Source organism: Mus pahari, chromosome 13, assembly GCF_900095145.1.
Source record: "Mus pahari chromosome 13, PAHARI_EIJ_v1.1, whole genome shotgun sequence".
In the NCBI taxonomy this organism is placed as follows: Eukaryota; Metazoa; Chordata; class Mammalia; order Rodentia; family Muridae; genus Mus; species Mus pahari.
Genome location: NC_034602.1, coordinates 3,344,883 through 3,364,796, shown reverse-complemented (window position 1 = coordinate 3,364,796; position 19,914 = coordinate 3,344,883). Strand labels below are relative to the sequence as shown.

The 19,914-nt window shown below is 36.7% G+C and overlaps 1 pseudogene; it reads left to right on the top strand.

The window, feature by feature from the left end:
• Positions 1-19,914, top strand: part of LOC110330833 — a 114,382-nt pseudogene that overhangs the window by 51,967 nt on the left and 42,501 nt on the right.

Sequence of the window (19,914 nt, the reverse complement as noted above, 5' to 3'; positions counted from 1 at the left end):
TATAAAATACCATGGTGTGACTCTAACTAAGGAAGTGAAATATCTGTACCATAAGAACTTCAAGTCTCTGTAGAAAGAAATCAAAGAAGACCTTAGAAGTTTTAAGGCTCTCCCATCCTCATACATTGGCAAGATTAATATAGTAAAAATGGCTATCTTGCCAAAGCAATCTACAGATTCAAAGCAATCCCCATCAAAATTCCAAATCAATTCTTCCCTGAGTTAGAAAGAGCAATTTGCAAATTCCTCTGGAATAACAAAAACCTAGGATAGCCAAAAACTATTCTTAACAATAGAAGAATTTCTGGTGGAATCACAGTGCCTGACCTCAAGCTGTACTACAGAGAAATTGTGATAAAAAACTGCCTGGTACTGGTACCCCAACAGACAGGTAGATCAATGGAATAGAATTGAAGACCCAGAAATGAACCCACACACCTATGGTCACTTGATCTTTGACAAGGGTGCTAAAACCATCCAGTGGAAAAAAGACAGCATTTTTAGCAAATGGTGTTGGCACAAGTGGCAGTTGTCATGTAGAAGAATGCAAATCGATATATTCCTATCTCCTAGTACAAAGCTCAAGTCTAAGTGGATCAAGGAACTCCACATAAAACCAGAGACACTAAAGTGGGGAAAAGCCTTGAAGATATGGCCATAAGGGAAATATTCCTGAACAGACCAGCAAAAGTTTGTGCTGTAAGATCGAGAATCGAAAAATGGGACCTCATAAAATTGTGAAGCTTCTGTAAGGCAAAAGACACTGTCAATAAGACCAAAGGGCCACCAACAGATTAGGAAAATATCTTTACCAATCTTAAGTCCTAGAGGGGACTAATATCTAATATGTACAAAGAACTCAATTAGCTGGCCTCCAGAAAAGAATCAAATACCCTATTAAAAATGAGGTACTGATCTAGACAAAGAATTCTCAACTGAGGAATACCGAATGGCTGAGAAGTATCTGAAAAAATGCTCAACATCCTTAATCATCAAGGAAATACAAATCAAAACAACCCAGAGATTCCACCTCACAATAGTCAGAATGGCTAGGATCAAAAACTTAGGTGACAGCAGATGCTGGTGAGGATGTGGAGAAAGAGGAACACTCCTCCATTGCTGGTGGGATTGCAAGCTGGTACAACCACTCTGGAAATCAGTATGGTGGTTCCTCAGTAAATTGGACATAGTACTACCAGAAAATCCAGCAATACCTCTCCTGGGCATATACCCAGAAGATGTTCCAACTTGTCATAAGGACACATGCTCCACTATGTTCATAGCAGCCTTATTTACAATAGCCAGAAGCTAGAAAGAACCCAGATTTCCCTCAACAGAGGAACGGAAAGAGAAAATGTGTTACATTAACACAATTGAATACTACTCAGCTATTAAAAACATGAATTTTTGAAATTCTTAGGCAATTGGATGGATCTGGAGGATATCATTCTGAATGAGGTAACCCAATCACTAAAGAACTTACATGATATGCATTCACTGATAGGTGGATATTAGCCCCAAAATTTAGAGTACCCAAGATAAAATTTGCAAAACATGTGAAATTCAAGAGGAAAGAAGACCAAAGTGTAGATATGTCCTTCCTTCTTATAATGGGGAACAAAATACCCATGAAAGGAGTTACAGAGTCAAATTTCATTTCAAAGCCTGAAGGAATGACCATCCATAGACTGCTCCACTTGAGGATCCACCCCATAACCAAGCACCAAACCCAGTAGCTAGGCAGATGCCAACAAGAGCCTGCTGACAGGAGCTTGATATAGCTGCCTCCTGGAAGGGTTTGCCAGTGCCTGGCAAATACAGAAGTGGAGGCTCACATTGGGTGGAGTGCAAGGTCCGCAGTGAAAGAGCCAGAGAAATACCCAGGGAGCTGAAGTCCCATAGGAGGAACATCAATATGAAATAACCAGTACCCCCAGAGCTCCTTTGAACTATCCCACCCATCAAAGAAAACACATGGTCGAACTTGTACCTCTAGCTATACATGTAGCTAATGATAGCCTAATTGTTCATCAATGGGATGAGAGGCCCTTGGTCCTGTGAAGGCTCTATGCCCCAGTATAGGGGCTGCCAGAACCAAAAATGGGAGTGTGTGAGTTGGGGAGCAGGGAGAGGGGGAAGTGGATCGGGGATTTTTGGAGGGGAAACTCGGAAAGGGGATAACATTTGAAATGTAAGTAAAGAAAATATCTAATAAAAAAGTCTTCAAGAGAACGGGGATAAAACAAACATAATAAAGGCAATTTATGGTGATTGTGAACATCAAATTAAATGGAACAACTCCACTAAAATCAGGAACAATAGAAGACTGTCCTGTCTGTCCATATTGGTTTAATATATTGCTCAAAACTCCTGCTACAGCTATAAGACAAGTAAAGGAGATCAGCAGAATACAAACTGGAAAGAAAAATTCTATTTGCGAACTCTTAGAGCTGATAAATACCTTCAATAGACTGGCTGGATACAAGACCATCCCAAAATAATTAGTAGATCTCCAACTTACAAATGACAAATGGACCATGAAGGAAATTAGGGAAACAATATTCTTCACAATAGCTACAAATAACATAAAATATCTTGATGTAACTTTAACCAAACAATATCTTGTGATTTGAAATACCTGTATGACAAAAACTTGAAGTCTTTGAAGAAAGAAATTAAAGAAGATATAAGAACAGAAAAAAAATTTTCCATGGATATAGTTGATTAACAGAATAAAAGTGGCCATCCTTCCAAAAGCAATCAACACTTCCCTACAAGCTTTGAAAATACAATATTCAACTTCATATGGAAAATAAAATTCAGAATAGCTAAAATGATCCTGAACAATAAATGATCTTCTGGTTGTCTCACCACCCCTAAATTCAAGCTCTATTCCTGAACTTTAGTTAGAAAAACTACATGATATTCTAAAGAAAACTTATAGACTGGTCAATGGACTTGAATAGAGGACTTAGAAGTAAATGGACACTCCTATGGACACTTGATTTTTGACACCCCCTCAAAAAAAGCCAAAGCCATACAATGGAAAAAAGAAAGCATTTTCAACTAATGTTGTTTGTCTAAATGGGTATCTGAATATAGAAGAATGCAAATAGGTTCATAGCAATCACCCTGTACTGGCTAGTTTTGTTTCAACTTCACACAGCTGGAGTTATCACAGAGAAAGGAGCTTCAGTTGGGGAAATTCCTCCAGGAGATCAGAAGGTCCCCTTGTGGGTGGTGCCATCTCTGGGCTGGGAGTCTTGGTTTCTATAAGAGAGCAGGCTGAGCAAGCCAGGGGAAGCAAGCCAGTAAAGAACATCCCTCCATGGCTTCTGCATCAGCTCCTGCATTCAGACCTGCTTGAGTTCTAGTCCTGACTTCCTTTGGTGATGAACAGCAATGTGGAAGTGTAAGCTGAATAAACCCTTTCCTCTCCAACTTGCTTCTTGGTCATGATGTTTGTGCAGGAATAGAAACCCTGACTAAGACACACCCTGTACAAAAGTCAAGTAAAAGTAGACCAAAGACCTCATCATAAAAGCAAATGAACTAAACTCAAAAGAAAAGAAAGTGAGGACTAGCCTTGAAAGCACTGGTTCAGGATAGACTTCCTGAACAGAATATTGATAGCACAGGCACTAATATTAACAACTAATAAATGGGACCTCATGAAACTGAAAAGGACAAAGGACACTGTCAGTAGGACAAAATAGCAGCCTGTAGAATTGGAAAACATGTTCAACAACTTCACCCCTGATAGAGGGCTAATATCTAAAATATATAAAGAACTCAAGAAACTAATCAATAAACCAAATAACAGAACTAAAGAAGGTAGTAGGAAGGATGCTTCACAAAGGAATCTCTAGTAGCTGAGAAAAACTTAAAGAAAGTTCAACATTTTTAGTCATCCAGAGAAATACAAATCAAAACAACTCTGAGGTACCATCTTATACCTGTTATAATGTCTAAAATCAAAAACTCAGGAACAGCACACTCTGGGAAGGATGTGGAGCAGGGAACACTCCTCCATTGCTGGTAGTTGTGAAACTTGAACGGTCACTTTTGCAATTAATATGGCAGTTCTTGGAAAATTGGGAACTGATCTACCTCAAGTCCCAGCTATACTACTGGGAAAATACTGGAAGGATGCTCTGTCCTGCCATATGATACTTGCTCATCTATGTTCAAAGCACCATTATTCTAAATAGCCACAAAGTAGAAAAAACTTAGATGCCTCAAATTGAAAATGGATAAAGAAACTGTGATATATATTTTCATAATAGAGTATTACTCAGCTGTTAAAAGTGACTTCATGAAATTTGACAGCAAATGGATAGTACTGAAAAAAAAAACATTAACCACTGTTACACTGTTACATTATATTGTTACATATATTACATTATCTCAAACAGCTTCAGAAAATTATACTCACTAGAATTTACTCCCCAGTTAAATCATAGCCCTAGACTGAAGTGTCAAGACTTTGTAAAACTCCATGTCAAGAGCTTTTCCTCTAGTGTGAAAACAAGATCAGTATTTGTGATGTTCTGGGCCCTGACTACAAATGATACCTCTAGATGAAATCCTACCCACAGGAAGATTAAAAAATAGTGGTCTCATTATTTGGGGGCTATGGGCATCTTGCAATATCTATCTTGATGAACAGAGAAATGTAGGAATGAAGAAAAGTCCAAAGAACACTCTAAACAAAGAGCTAATTTGTAATTGAAAGGCATTCTCCAGGTTTGAAGAAAGTTATCAAGCAATTGGCAGCCAGTGTTGCCGTGGTTAGAAGCTCCTACATCTTTAACTACCTTCCAAATAGGGCTTGGTTAGGATAAAATGAAAAGGCTTTTGATTTTTCCAAACTTTTAAAACTTACCACTAGCTGATGTGGTAAACAGGATGAAAATGCTTACTACCATGTTGAACAGTGTGAGTGATGGTGAGGTTCTAGACAAGATAAAGAAAATTCTAACTGTAATGCCCAGCTTTATAAACAGTCTATGTGTCATGCACATTAGCTAGATTCTTCTCAAGGAGCTTCACTTATATTGGAAGACAGTTAATGTCATACATTAAGTAGAACTAGTCAGTACCTTAATGAACATGCCTATTGGGTTAAATTTTTCTTTTATTTATATGAAAGAAATAAAGAAAAATCACACAGCAGGAAAAGAAATAATAAAGAGCCTAGACTGTGAATTGCAGTGCATTTATGTCAGTGAAGCTGGGACATTTCGTTTATAAAATGGTAAATGTAGATATGAGTTTTACACAGAAGGAAATCTACAAGTACCCATTCACTTTGCTGAATTACGCATCAGAGATAGGAGTTTCTACAATATTCAGCATGGTGATTATTGCTAAGGGGAAGTTCCAGACTTAACTGCACTATTAGGTGAGATTAATTGTTCACACTAGGACAATTATATATGTCCCATCCTGCCAAGCTCAATTCTATCTTTTAATAGGTTTGGTTAAAGTGTAAAAAAATTATCCATTTCACTTGTGGTTAAGTACAAGTTTCTTATGTACTGGAGATGGCAGCGATTTGAACCGTAAATCTATACTATTGCTGGTTTAATGCACAATCTTTTTTTTTCTGACATTTATCTTTGAGGTTTCTTTTATAGATTAACCTTCTTGATAAAGAAAGGCATGTGAAATCCAACATGTTATAGGTGTATTAGCTGTTTTTTTTTTTTTTTTTTCCTTCAATGGATGGCAGTGCTCTGAAATACTCTTGAGTTTAACATTTCTTAGGAGGTTTATATACCATTTTCCTAATGAGAATATTCTTACCATTTATATGCATCCTGGATATAAAATCACATTACTCTTTTGATATTATTTGCCATACACTCATCTTTTTCAAAGCTGAATAAAATTCATGAATCCATAAAACAGCATAATTAACATTTAAACAAAAGCAGACTTCCCAAGAAAACAAAACAAAACAAAACAATAATTACCATTTCCAGGTCTAGACTTCTGTCTGGCTTACAAAATGTGTGATTTGATAGCACCCAAGTTTAATTAAATACCCTAGGAAACTTGGAGAGTTTGTCATTGTTCAGTAGCTGATTACACAAAGCTGGAAATGAGGAGTTGGAAGTATATTGTCATAAAAGAGCATATCACCTGGACTCAAGAAATTTGTAAGCCAATAACTTCCTTTCAGAAAAGCACACCCATGACAAACCCAAGCTCAATTTGCTGTCAGTGCTTGTGACTCATGTGACATTATTCAAGCATAACTCTGGGAAAATCTGAAATCAAAGAAATCTTAGGGCCAGTTTTTTTACTACTATAGTTGTAAATGTGGTTGCAAATATCCACTGCTGTATATGAAGATCTTCTTAGGAGTACATGAGCATGAAAGTTTTAAGAAAATTTTAGTTTAAATGAAAAGTTTAAATTCCCATTTATGTTCCTTTTCATAGAAAGTTTTTCCTAAGACTTCACCAACTGTTAATGCATACTATATTTTGTTGTGGGAAATAGCATGAACAGTAAGTTCCCATGCTACACAGGGCACCAGTGGGCCACATACCCCAGCAGGGTATTCTCAACTCAGCAGATCCACTGGCCTGGAGCTCCTTATTCCCTTGGAGGGTTGTGGCATCACACAACAACTGCCCACCCTGTGATCAGCTGCCATGAGACCTAGCAACCCAGTAGAAACAAAACTCTAGAAGCTTATAATTAAACAGTCAGACTTATAGGTCACCAAATTCTCAATTCACAAGATACTCACACAATAATTTCAGAGCCAATTGATGGTGATACAAGCTGCCCACCTAGGTTGAACAAGTTACCCCAATTATTTTAACCCTATATTTTATTTTATCTACCTATGGCTGTTTAAAGTCACACTGAATCTGAATTATCTTGTTTCCTTACATCTTGCTTCCTCTCCTCCATCCCCAGTCTCTCTCTCTCTCTCTCTCTCTCTCTCACTCTCTCTCTCTCTCTCTCTCTCCCTCCCTTTTCCCTGCCCCTGCCCAATCACAGGGCTCCTGGTGCACTCATGTTTTAATGTAATTGGACAGGGAAAATCAAACCACAATATTTTTATCTCTTAGTCTTTTTCCCCACTTCAAAAAAGAAAAAGAAAAATGCTAAGATTTTTGTTAATAAATTGAGTAATTCTAATTATTAATTAACCATAATTATCAAGGTAAATTATTAATATTTCATTTTCAAGAAAATTGACACAATAATTAACAGTGGTCTCAATGCATTGATCATTAAAATAAGTTTGATAATTGGTCACTATTTGATATTTAATATGCAACTTATTGGCTCTTAGTGTATTCATAAGACTAAGATTTACCACAATGAAGAAAAATTATCTAGCCATGTAAAAATAAATAAAAACCATATTTATAGTTATGTTTTGTTTTGTTTTTTGGAGGGGTTGTTTTTTATTTTATTTTGTTTTTGTTTTTTGTGTGTTTTGTGTTTTTCTTTTTTTTTGGTTTTTTTTTTTTTTTTTTTTTTTTTTTTTTTTTTGAGACAGGGTTTCTCTGTGTAGCCCTGGCTGTCCTAGAACTCAGAAATCCGCCTGCCTCTGCCTCCCAGCTGCTGGGATTAAAAGCGTGTGCACCACCACTGCCCGGCTAGTTGTTTTTTAAATCAATTAATTTTTACAACTTAGTCTTGTAAGAGATAAATCAGTTAAAATTTTCTTTTATAATTATTTTTTAAATTTTTCACAATTTTCATTATTTGAAGAGATATTTTATAATATTAAAAGAATAATTTATCAGAAATTCCCATCATTTAGAATACTGAGTTGTACAAAATTAATTATATATGTATATATTGTGATTATATATTAATCACATAAGTGTGTTTTTGTGTGTATATGTTTTGTTGAAGAAGAATAAGGATTTTCAAGAATGAGTTTTAAGATTGAACATATTTTAGATTTGACAAAATGTTTGCGCTTAAGTGCAATCCAAATATTTACTACACAACATAAAATAACATAAAATAACTGATTATGAATATATATCCAAAACCTAATATACTTTCTTTTTTTTACTATCAATGTTAACCTCTTTTTTTTCACTTCTTTTTTTATTAGATATTTTCTTCATTTACATTTCAAATGTTATGCCCAAAGTCCTTTATACCCTCCCTCTGTCCTGCTATCCAACCCACCCACTCCCACTTCCTGGTCCTGGCATTCCACTGTATTGGGACATATGATCTTCCAAGACCAAGGGCCTCTCCTCCCACTGATGGCCAACTAGGCCATTTTCTGCTACATATGCAAGTAGAGACACAGTTCTGTGGGGTGCTGGTTAGTTCATATTGTTGATCCTCCTATAGGGTTGCTGATCCCTTTAGCTCCTTGGTTACTTTTTCTAGTTCCTATTTTGGGGGCCCTGTGTTCCATCCAATAGATGACTGTGAACATCCACTTCTGTATTTGCCAGGCACTGGCATAGCCTCACAAGAGAGAGCTATATCTGGGTCCTGTCAGCAAAATCTTGCTGGCATATGCTATATTGTCTGGGTTTGGTGGTTGTATATGGAATGGATCCCCAGGTGGGGCAGTCTCTGGATGATCCTTTCTACTGTCTTAGCTCCAAACTTGGTCTCTGTAACTCCTTCCATGGTTATTTTGTTCCCCATTCTAAGAAGGAACAAAGTATCCACATTTTGGTCTTCCTTCTTCTAGAGTTTCATGTGTTTTGTAAATTGCATTCTTTTATTCACGTTGCATACAGATTGTACACCCAGCCCTTTCTTGCCACAGTTAGTAACCAATTTCCCTTTCCTTTCTCCTTTTAGGAGAGGGAAACAAACTGGGTATCACCCCCATCCTGGTACATGATGTCACTGCAGGACTAGGCACAACCTCTTCCACTGAGGCCAGATAAGGCAGGCTAGTTAAGGGAAAATGATCTAAAGACACAGTACTGATCAGGAACAACACCAGTTCCTTTTGATTTTGTGGATGGGTTAGTGTCCTTATTCCTCCTCTGGGGCTTCTGTTTAGCTATAGGAGTTGGCCACTTCAGGCTCCTTATCTCTCACTGATAGGTGTACCAGCTAGAATCATTGCATAGACTCCCTGGCACTTCCGCTCATCCTAGGTCTCTGACACATCCTAGAAATGCATGCCTTGACAATTGGCAATTTCTGTTTCCTCCCTCTCCCTACACCTGATCCCCAAGCCCTGTTCTTCTTGCCATCCACTTTCTCAACTTGTTCCTTTCCTCCATCCACCTACAATATAGACCCTCCTTGTTTTTTGTGTTCTTTGGGTCTGTGGATTGTAGTATGGGGTATTCTGTATTCTATGGTTCATATCCAATTATAAATGAGTATATATCATACATGTTCTAATGGGTTTGAGTCACCTCACTCAGGATGTTTTCTAGTGCCATCCATTTGTCCACAAAATCCATGACATCCTTATTCTTAACAGCTGAGTAGTATTCTATTGGGTTAATGAACCACACTTTGTGTATTTATTCTTCAGTTGAATGATATCTAGGTTTTTTTCCAGTTTCTGACTATTAAGAATAAAGTTACTATGAACATAGTTGCTCTTATATACCTGTGGTATGTAAGAGCATTATTTGTGTATATGCTCAGGACTTGATTTTCAGTTAGAACTATTCCTAATTTTTGGAGAAACTGCTAAATTGATTCCCAAAGTAGTTATATAAGTTTGCAATCTCACCGGCCATGGAGAAGAGTTTTCCTTGCTCCACAACCATACAATCATATGCAGTCCCTTGAGTTTTTATTCTTATTACTGTGAAGGGTTAAGGAGAAATCTCAGAGTCATTTGATTTTCATTTCCCTGATGACTAAGATCATTGAGTGCTTCCTTTTATTTTTATTTTTGAATTTTATTTAATTTTTTTAAAGTCTGGATTTTATCCCCCTTCTGGTTTACCCTCTGATTGTTCTACAACCCATACCTCATCCCCCACTTTCCACGAGGATATCCCCATCCCCCAACCACTAGACCTCCACACTTCCTGGGGCCTTCAGTCACTTGAGTTTTAGGTGCATCTTCTCTAATTGAGTCCAGACCCAGTAGTCCTCTGCTGTATATGTTATTATAGAAAGGCAGGGAGAAAGAGAGAAAAGAGAGAGAGAGAGAGAGAGAGAGAGAGAGAGAGAGAGAGAGAGAGAGTAAGATGGAGAGAAGGGAGGAGAGGAAAGAAGAGATGAAGAGAGAGAGGAGAGAAGAGAGAAGACAAAGAGAGAGGAGAGAGGAGAGAAGACAAAAGAGAGTGGAGAGAGAGGGTGAGAGTGAGGGGTAAGAGAGACAAGTAAGAGTAAGAGAGTGAGGTGGGGCTGAACAGCCCTTTTTATGGGCTTCACTGTTGCTATGTAACTGGGGAGGAGTTTGGCCTAAAGGTCAGAAGCTTGGGCCATTGCCTATGTGACTTCTAGCCATGCTTTTCTTGTGGGGGTTGTGGGAGCAGTAGCTTAGACAGGGGCCAGAGTTCCATTAGCATGAGGGAATGCCTACCATGTCATGAAGGCGGATTGTCATCATTTCTGGGGTTCAGATCTCAGCTCAACAGGAGACCAGCCTGCAATTCCCCACAGATATGCTGTTAAGTTGCTAGTATAGGATCTCTCTAATTTCTTTACTAGGGCACTTAATGTTTTGAATTTTCCTCTTAGCACTGATTTCATTGTTTCCCATAATTTGGGTAGGTTGTGTTATCATTTTTATTGAATTCCAGGAAGTCTTTAATTTCTTTTAAAATTTTTTCCCTAACCAAGTTATCATTGAATAGAGAGTTTTTCTGTTTCCATTCATATGTGGGCTTTCTGTCATTTTTGTTGTTATTGAAGACCAACCTTAGACCATGGTGATGTGGTAGGATGCATGGGATTGTTTCAGTTTTCTTGTATTGGTTAAAACTTGTTTGTGACCAATTATATGGTCAGTTTTGGAGAAGTTAACATGAGGTGGTAAGAAGAAGATTCCATGAAATGCTCAGAAGGCTTTTATTTTTTTGTTTTAGAGTGACATGTACTGTAGATATGTGTTCAATCCATTTTTTTTTCACAACCTCTATTAGTTTACTGTGTCTTGTTCTTTAAGTGCTTCTTGGCCATGTAATATTCCTCTGTTGAGAATTTTGTTTACTTCTGTATCCCTTTTTTACCTGGGTCATTAGGTTTGTTGGATATCTCATTTCTACTTTTCACTATATATGTTGAATATGAGACCTCTGTTGGATGTAAGCTTGGTGAAGATAATTTCTCATTCTGTAATCTGTCATTTTCTCCTAATGGTGAAGTCCCGTGACTTATATAAATGTTTAAGCTTCCTAAGGCTCCATTTATTAGTTGTTGATCTTGATTTAACTTTGATAAGTGGTATCTATCTAGAAAATCACCCATTTCATTTAGATTTTCCATCTTTGCAGAGTACAGGCTTGTGAAGTAAGACATGATAATTCTTTGAATTTCCTCAGTGTCTCTTTTCTGTCTGTTTTCATTTCCTGTACTGTTAAGTTGTGTACTGTCTCTCTATTCTTTTTAGTTAGTTTGGCTAAGGATCTGTTGTCTTGTAAGTTTTCTCAAAAATAAATAAATAGATAGATAGATAGATAGATAGATAGATAGATAGATAGATAGATAGATAGATAGATGGAAGCTCTTGGTTCTTTGATGATTTGAATTGTTCTCTGTTTCTAATAGATTGAGTTAAGCCTTAAGTTTTATTATTTCCTACTGTCGACTCCTCTTGTAAGCAATTTTTGTTTGTTCTTGGTTGGTTGATTATTTTTCTTTTTGTTTGTTTGTTTTTTTGTTTTTAGAGTTTTCAGGTGAACATAAAAATTGCTAGTTTGAGATCTCTCCAATTTCTTTATGAAGACCCTTAATACTATAAACTTTCCTTTTAGCCCTGCTTTCATTGTGTTCCATAAGTTTGGGAATGCTGTGCCTTCATTTTCATTGAATTCTTGAAAGTCTTTGATTTCTTCCTTTGTTTCTTCCATGACCCTGTCTTCATTGTGTAGAGAGTGGTTCATTTTTCATGAGTTTGTAGGCTTTCTGCTGTTTCTCTTGTTGAAGTTCAGCTTTAATCTAAGGTGGTATAAAAAGAAACAAGGAATTATTTCAATTTTCTTATATTTATTGAGGCTTGGTTTGACATGGAGAAGTCTACAGGAGGTATTGATAAGAAGGTATATTCTTTTGTGTTTAGGTAAAATGTTTAGTAGGTATTTGTTAGGTCCCTTTGATACACTAATCTGTTAATTATTTCTCTGTTTTTTTTTTTTGGTTTTTTTTTTTTTTTTTATGACCTGTCCATTGCTGAGAGTGGGATATTAAAGTCTCCTCATAATAATGTGTAGTGTTCAGTGTGTGAGTTAAGATTTAGCAATTTTTTTTTTTTTTTTTTTTTTACAAATGTGGGTGTCTTTGCAGTTGGGGCATAGATATTTTGAAATGAGATATCTACTTGGTGGGTTTTTCCTGTGATGAAAATGAAGTGTCCTTCCCTATCTGTTTTGATTTAATTTGGTTGACAGCCTATTTTATTAGATATTAGAATGTCTACTCCAGCTTGTTTCTTATGCTCTTTTACTTGGAACACCTTGTTCAGCCATTAACTCTGAGGTATTATTTTTATTGATGAGGTGTTTTTCTTGTATGCAGCAGAGTGATGGATTCTGATTATACATCTTCTCGGTTACCCTGTGTGTTTTTATTGGGGAATTGAATACATTGATTTTGAGAGGTAATAATGACCAATTGCTAATTCCTATTATTTTGAAGTTGGTGGTGATACAGTTGGCATGTGTGTATGTGTGTTTAAGTAATTCTTTACTTTTTTTTCTTGTGTGAAATTATTTAATTTTGTATTTTCTTATGTGTTTTTACCCGTCTTATGTTGGAATTTTTATTATAGTATCCACTGTAGGGCCATATTAGTTGAAGCATATTGTTTACATTTGGTTTTGTCAAGAAATATCTTATTTTCTATATCTATACTGATTTTAGCTGAGTAGAGTAGTTTGGGCTTGCATCTGTGATCTCTTAGAGACTATAAGACTTCCATTCCCTTCTGGTTTTTAAAATCTCTGTTGAACAGTCTGGTGTAATCTGATAGTTCTGTCTTTATATGTTACTTGGCCTGTCCCTTGGAGCTTTTAATAGCTGTTCTTTGTTCTCTTCATTTTGTGGTTAGATTATTATGTGGCAGATGGATTTTCTGTTTTGGTCTGCTCTATTTCTTATTCTGTAAGCTTCTTGTACATTTATAGACAATTTTTTAGGTTGGAGAAATTTTCTTCTATGATTTTGTTAAAGATATTTTCTAAGCATTTGAGTTGGGCATCTTCTCCTTCTATTCCTATTGTTTTTAGGTTTTCCCTTTTCATATTGTTCCAAATTTCCTGGATGTTTCCTGTTAGAATCCTCTTAGCTTTAGCATTTTCTGTGAATGTGCCAATTTTTCTGTAATATATTCTATGCCTGAGTTTCTTTCTTCCATCTTTTATAACCTGTTGGCAATGCAACTATATTTGCTTTCCTAAGTGTTCCATTTCCAGAATTGCCTCAATTTGTGTTTTCTTTATTTCTTGAATTTCCATTATTCAGTTCTTTCATGTTTGATTTTATTTATCTCTATATGTTTTTATTTATTTATTTCTTCTTAAGAGCCACTCCCTGTTTGATTGTGTTCTTATTCTGGCCTTTACCCATCTTGTTGTCTCTAGTGTAGGCCATCCTGGTAGTCCCTGATTGGTGTATGTCTGCAGGTAGAGCTGTTCGTCCTTTATATCAGTATGCCTCTGGGACTACAGGTAGAACTGGGCTTTTTTTTTCTCATAATGGTAGCAGGGATCAAAAGATGCAGCAGAGCTTGTGGTCCCTGATGGCTGCAGGCCTCTGTTTATCCTGGGTGGCATAAGGCCTCCCGGGATGCAGTTAGTGCAATATCACGGGAATTGGAGTGCAAATGGGGCAGGACAGAGCTTGTTGCTGCTGGATTTGCCTAGAGGGGCAGGAAGGGAATTAGCATAATGTTCTCACCTGGTGGACCCTGAAGGCTGCACACTTCTGAGACTGTGGTTAGAGACATGGACCAGATGATGGAGCATAGAGTGAACAGGGCAGACTCCATTGCTTCTGGGCGCCCTAGGAAACACAGTATGCAGGGGCAGGGGGATCTCCTATGGTTGCCCCAGGTGGCAGCAGGCCTCCAGGAATGGGGATGGATCTGTGGCCTGGGAAATGGAGTGCAGATGGGGCAGGGCAGGCCTCAAAGCTGCTGGGATTGCTAGTGGATCCAGAGGACAGGGGGTTGGTATTTAGTGATCTTCCCTCATTCTCCTGGGTGGCAGCAGACCTCCAGGGGTGCCAGCAAAGCTATGGGCCTGGAAATGTAGTCCCAAATTAACACATTTTTAAAATGAATGTTTTAATGAAATATGAATTTTAAAATTAAAATACTTATCTTTTCTATTTAGAATTTTAAATGTTTTAATAAGATTAATGACTATATATCTAAACACTCAAAATTAATTGGAATGATATGTATTAAGACAGACTTCAGATGAATAAATGTCCAAGTACCATGGCCTTCCCAAGATTCTATCCTGGATCATCCAAGGCACCTTCAGCATAATCTTAATATAATAATGACTAGTTAGATAGCTTTGAACTTAGAATGGATATAGATTTCATCACCTGTTTCCTAAGCTCTTGAATTATATAGATGAAGATAAAGAAGATACAGAGCCTCTGAATAGATTCAGTATGAATAACAGAATGGGATTCTGCAAGATTACATTTTGCTAGAGACACTGATGACTTTCACTGTCTGGATAGCATCACTACAGGGTTAAGCATTGTCTTATGAGATTATGCTTGATAAAGTTAAATTTATTTGAGGACAGAGAGAATCATAGAATCTCAAGACTAGAGAAAAGAATGAAACCATTCAACTTTTATGTTCTCATTTGGAAGACATGCTGTGTTTTAATCACCATTTTATTGGATTACTTCCTCAAATACATTTAATCCAGTAATAATAAAAATGACTTGCATAATTGCTCTGTAAATCATATTTATTGGGTTATATTTAAGAATACAGTTGAAAAATGAACTCTATAGGAATTTTATCTTATTAACTTTTACTGGGGAATGTGAGTATATAAAATTAATCTTTAAATTGTTCTTGCTATAACTTATTTTATATTAATAATCTTTAAATTAAAATGATTCCTAAGATAAAGATTAAAATGTGTTAAACAAGCTTAAACTATGTAATAGTATGTTAAATGAGGAAAAAATGTACTTCAATTTAAATAGGTTAAATACCATTCTTTATTTCTTTGATTTTAGACTAAATACTTTGAGAAACTCATTTAAAAATATATTTGCAAAGGCAATCTTAGACAGAGAACTTTTAGAATTCTTGCTGAATATTGATTGCCTACATATCTCAATTTACTCTAGGCAAAGATAATGAGCAAAAGGTAATGATGATAAATGTGTCTAAAGAGAGAAAGCATCTATGTTGAGAAGACAGATAGATGACTGATAGATGATAAGTAGGTAGATAAATGATCTGTAAAACAGATGAACAGAAAACAGAGCATTAGGTTAACAGATAGAGAAGTATAAATGGGCATTTATGCAAAATGTTAGTATTTAAGTTAGGTAATGCTAGCACTGGCAGGGGTTCAATGGAGTCAAGCTCATGTTTCCTTATGAAGTGGGTCATTTCACCAAGCCTGCTTCCCACCCTTACAAGGGCTACTCAGACTCCCATGACAAAATCCAAGAATTCTGGAATGTATAGAAAATTTGCTACACGGCATCTGTTTTGCATAAGACAAAGGATTTCAGTAGTCATAATTATTCCCTCCAAAAAGATAATAAAATTAAAAACTTGTCTAGTGATTCGATTGGCATCTATTGTCCAAGCCTGTGAATAAAACTGTGGTGCTGCAAACAAGCTTATCAGTCAATTCCAAAGAAAGTGTGTGAAGTCAGTCTTTATTTTCAAAGTTCCTTATCAGCATGGCCACCCACAGTGAATTTCAGCATGAGACTTGAGTCAAGTGACACGTTCTTATCAACATTTAGGGGGTGGCCAAAGTGAGGCATACAAAAATATTCTTGAGGCTTCAGCAACCTTTTAGTCGGAGTGCTGTGACAGCATGCTGACTGTCCATTTTCTACATTGAACAATGCCTGAGGGATTAAGAACCAAATTGCTGAGCAAGTGTCTGTTGAGAAGGATGCTTTGCCCTTTGGGCTTATGCCCAGTAGGGGTATAGTTGGGTGATGTGGGAAATTTCTTTTCAGTATTTGAGAATACTGCCTGTGTGCTACCATCTAAACCCACTCTATTGGCTCTGTAGTGGAAAAACTAGACTAACCATGATTTTTCTGTTCCTATGAGTAGTGAACCTCCTTATCTCTTATGCAGAAGTGATGCATGAGACAGAAACAGCCAATGTGTTGACTCAAAAGTAGAGTGAAGTTAAATTCTATGATCACATCATTTTCTTTACATGGCTATAGTGGCTAGATCAGTTTGCAATCTTCCTAACAATGAATAACTGTTTCTCTTTCTCCAAATGCCCTCCAGCATATGTTGTTGGTTGTTTTGTTGATTTTAGATATTCTGTTCTGACAAGGGTAAGATGAAATCAGGGTATAGCTCTAATTTACATTTCCCCGGTTGCTAAGGGTACTAAACACACTCAGATATTTTCTAGCCATTTCATTATTATGTTTGAGAATTCTCTGCTCAAATCCATCATCCACATAACAAATGGCTCATTTTGTATTTTAACTTTATTTGTAAGGTTTTTGGCTCAAATTCTTGCATACATGGTTGCATTTATACAGATATTACTTTTCCTATAATTATCCTTTACAAGCTTAATCATTTAATTTTAGCTTTCTTTAAATTTTCCTTTTTATTCATCTGCCCATTTAAATCTTATAGAACTTACTTTAATAAATTTTAACAAACACATACTTAACTGTATTTCTTATTTGAAATATGTATTTCAAGACTGCATATTTGACAATTCTTATCCAAGATTATTACTTAAGTGTCTTCTCAATACTCTCCCTGGAAATCATTATTACCTAGATATCTTTAAAGACATGTATAAAATGGATGTATATTATAGTTGCTACTAACTGTATTAAAGTTACTATTAAGTGTTATGAACACCTTTTATTGATACATTTCTATTTTTCTTACATTTAAATTCCTTTCTTAGGTTACTTTTTACAATGCAAATGTCCTATGTACTCTTTTGACAGATGGCAGAACCTGACCAAATATTTAGATTCCAATGTATTTCTATTTGTTTTCATATCTGCAACTGAACAGAAATTATTGATTATTGGTCATCAATAACCTCCACATAAATAAATGCACTGAGTGTTTGAGGTTCTTATTTTACCAGAGTTCCCAATGACACTCACTCACTCACTTTCCATTACTTTCCATATTAGAATGATGCTTCTCTGGTCTCACTACTCAAATTGCTTGTTTTTCTCCACTATAGATGCATCTCTGTTTCTTATGTTCATCTTAACTCTAACCACATCCCTTTGCCCATTTTTTTGTAAACCCTTTTCAAATCATTTCATCTAGTAATAACCTTTAGATGTTGCATAGGTATACTGACAGCAAAGACAGAGATATAGAATGCTAAAAAGTCAGTACAGAAAGCCTTGATATCTAGTAGACCTCTGATTATCTTCCACATATCTAAATTGAACTCTCAGATTTTTGGATCTTTCAAATTTATTTTTATCAAAGTCTCTGTCCTTTGCACATCAGAAACATTCTCACAATGGCTGATGTTCTAATGTCAGTCTTTCTGTCCATCCATTTCTGAACATCTCAGTGAAAAGTAGAGTACATTGGAGAATATGCACCTCAAAATACATTTAATTAAATATAAAATAAGTTTGTATCATTAATTTTAAAAAAGAAAATGAAAAATATTAATAATCAAGCTAAAAGAAAAAGTGAAGATGTTGGTCATAGAATAGTTTAAGTTTTGTTTTTATGAATGTTGATTAAATAGTGTGAAATATTTTTCAATAGAATTCTTATCCTTATGACAGTCTAAACTGCATCTTCTTTGTTCTTCTACATGAAAACTTTTTTCATTTTTAAGAATTTATAATTATCTATAACTTAATATTTTTTCTATAATTTGTGAGTAAAATCTTTTCTTCACTAAAGTTATAGGTTTTTACATTAAATATTAATAATTAAGGAAACATCTACTTTTCACAAATAAATGGTTAACCTACCAATAAACTCCAGGCTGTTCGTCCCTAGATCTTTTGCCCTGTTTACACTTGGTTGTAGAAGCATTTACTTGCTGGCATATATATATATATATATATATATATATATATATATATATATATGTGTGTGTGTGTGTGTGTGTGTGTGTGTGTGTGTGTATTCTCTTAACTGCTTGGACAAGCATTTTATCCCTTAAACAAATCCATCTGTGCATTTGGCCTAGTAAGTCTTTTGCTGGCTTTCTGGGAAATATAGTTCTCCCTTCTAGTATGTGCCATTGTCCTACCTTCTTCTGTATAATGTTAAGTGAAGCCATCCCTTAGTCCAGACCCATTTCCAAGCAGGTGTTTCTTGCAAGCCCATAACCAGGATAGGCTCCTGCAAAGTCACTTCTTGAGCCACTTGATCTGCCTGGTTATTGCCCAGGGACACAGAGTCTCTTCCCTTCTGAGGTCTTGAGCAATGAATAATACTCACAGTTGCTAGCTTCATTAGATCCAAGATTTCCTGTTTTCCTGTTTGTTTATTTTCCCTCTGATATGAGCAGTCCTCGCTCTTGGTATATAGCCTTGTGGGTACGGGATGTGGCAAAGTGGTAACCTGCTATCCATATAGATGTTTTTCTTTTTGCCTGCCCCCAGGTCTAGACTTCGGTAGGAGCTATTAGCTCTGCATTTTAGGCAGCCATTCCCAGAAGATGCGGTTCTACCCAGACCACATGGTGCCCATCCACAATGGTGGCCCCTGCCTTGCATTGTCCCTCTACCAGGTAGCTGCTGCCATCAGTGAACCAGGTCACCTCAGCTTTGGGAAGCAGATGATTGACAGGTGCTTTAACCATCCCTAGATGGTCCTCAGAATCTGCTGGCAATCATGAACTGGTGGATTGAGGTTGGGGTGAGGTAACAGAGTAGCTGGGTTGAGAGTCACTGGTGATGTGAATGAAGTTCACCTGAACTGAATTTAGCAACAGAGTCTGATAATGAGTTATGCAGGCGTTGGTTAGCCATCTATCCAGGGGCTGGTGAACAATGCTTTCCAAGGCATGTCACAGTCAGGTTCTGCCCCAGACTCAATTTATGAACAACTGGAACCACCACAGTCACCACTATCCATAGGCAAACAGGCCACCTAGCAGTGACATGGTCAAATTTCTTTGACAGATAGGCAAGTGGGTGCTTCCAGAGGCCTAGTCACTGAGTGAGTCTACTGGCATCAGGCAGTTCTAGAGCAGGGACCTTGAGCACAGCCTGCTTAATCATGTCAAGAGCCTGCTGCCCTTCTTCCTATGTTTTTAGTCAGGGGGTGGAGAAGATGGGTCAGCCAATTCAATAAACCTTGGAATCATAGCCAGCAGAACCCAGCAATACCTAGAAATTCCCATGCCTGCTTAGGGCTTTTTTCTCTGGCAGATTTGGGCCTTCTTATATGAGGCTCAAATCCTCCCAGTTCCTCCAAGAGTCATTTAGTCCCCTAGAAGCATTTCTCCTTAGTCTTGGGCTCCAGGTTTCTTCACAGGCAGGAGGGGAGTATTCCAAGCTGATTGCCAATTCCACAGGATCCATTGTTCTAGGAGCCTGGTGATCTGGGGCCTGATTCTGTTC